This window comes from Gigantopelta aegis, chromosome 9, assembly GCF_016097555.1.
Source record: "Gigantopelta aegis isolate Gae_Host chromosome 9, Gae_host_genome, whole genome shotgun sequence".
In the NCBI taxonomy this organism is placed as follows: Eukaryota; Metazoa; Mollusca; class Gastropoda; order Neomphalida; family Peltospiridae; genus Gigantopelta; species Gigantopelta aegis.
Window position 1 is genome coordinate 20,657,629 of NC_054707.1, and position 1,827 is coordinate 20,659,455.

A 1,827-nucleotide genomic window follows, 5' to 3' on the forward strand; every position below is an offset into this window, starting at 1 on the left:
GTGATGGCAGAACCAGACTACCGAATGCCGTTCAAGCTAGCTGTGGGTGCCAGTGACGTGGGTGCTGGAGCTGTGCTGTTCCAAGAAGACGAAGACGGACTGGACCATCCTAATGAAAGCCTCCAACCAGAGAGTTGTGAGATGGCGTCTTCTTCTGCAAGAATACCCAATTACCATTGGACATATCAAGGGCACATACATTGTAATCGCTGATGCCCTGTCCCGAAGTTGAACGTTATGATAATGTGTTGACCTTCTTTATTCCTGTTTTGTTTATATATATTTTATTTGTATACCAGGGACTCAGAGACTCAGTGTGATTACTGGTAGTCACCTTATTATTACATGTGTTATAAATGCCCGTATGCGTCGGTTAACGCACCTTTTTGTTTTAATGTAGTATATTTCCCTATTCCTAGAGTAGAGGAAATATCCTTTTTGAGGTGGGTGTGTGTGACGGTACATGCTCTTAAATTTGTTTCGCCTGTGGCGATTTTAATTGTGTTAGAGGGCCGTGTGCAGTTTCATTGCACTTAAGCCCAGATGGGCAACTTGTTACGTAATACTTCGCGCGATCGGGCATTCCAATATGCACTTAGTCCAGCTGTGGAGGCCATGTGGCGAGTAGTTACGTAATACCTCTGCGAGTGCGGTTTTTACAACCGTGATTTGGCGACGATGGCGCCAGTAAGTCTGACGATCAGAGAGAAATATACCGACTCTAGTAGAGTTGGAATATGAAATGATACGTGAGGTACCGCCTTGTACCCCCAGGCAAAATCCTGATTTATAATAAATAGCTAGAGTTTTAGAGATATCGAGGAGAACGAAAAAGGACGGCTCCGAGGGAACGTAGTCCGTTGGACTTTGGTAAATATTTTTATTTCTGCTCTGTGTATAACCTTGATGTGATTGATGTGACTTTAAATATTTTAATACTGTATTATACCAATATTCTTTAGACAGTGTCTTCGGTCATCTGACGAAGTAAATCGTAGACTTTTTGTTCTAACATTATATGAGTATTTGGTAATATAAAGCTTAGCCAGTCATCCTAGACGACCTAGGTAAACTGTAGGTTATTGTCTTTATTGTGATAGGTACCAGTATTAATTCTGTGTCACAAGGTTACTGAATGAGTAGTTAGGGTTAATTAAAAATTAACCCGTTAGGAATAGAGCTGTAATTCCTTTATTAATTAAGTTCCCCTGGAAGCGTTCCTAAATTATCACACGTTACTGAACGAGTAGTAAGGGTTAATTAAAAATTAACCAGTTAGGAATGGTGTTGTAATTCCTTTATTAATTAACTTCTCCTGGAAGCGTTTCTCAATTATCACACGTGTGGGTGTTGTGTAACGGTGAAGTGATTCGCATATTGTGTAACTAGACACCTAGAGATTAACTAATTAAGTGATCAGTTCTGGGTTGTTATTATTGCTGTTATTAATTAACTACTACGGCTGTACATTTGTCAGCGTAGATTAATACAGATTCCAAAGTGTATTGTGTTTTTGTTGTGTTTCTAGAGAACTAACGTGCTATAATAATATATACTTTATATAAGATCGTATCTCTGATCATACCTAGACGAGCCATACTAGGGTTTAACCGCCTGTTACAGAGAGATCTAATAGATATACAGTTAGGAGAGATATTTTGATAATCGTGTTTTATTCAGTTACGGGTATTATAGAATCCCCGTGACAAGTGGAGTTATCAGATTCCTTTGTTCATACCAATCTTGTGCCGGTGTGGATTTGCCCCATAGTCATTGGCGATCAGTAGAATCGGCAAGTTCACGAGTTGAGCACGTAACAGTTACGTT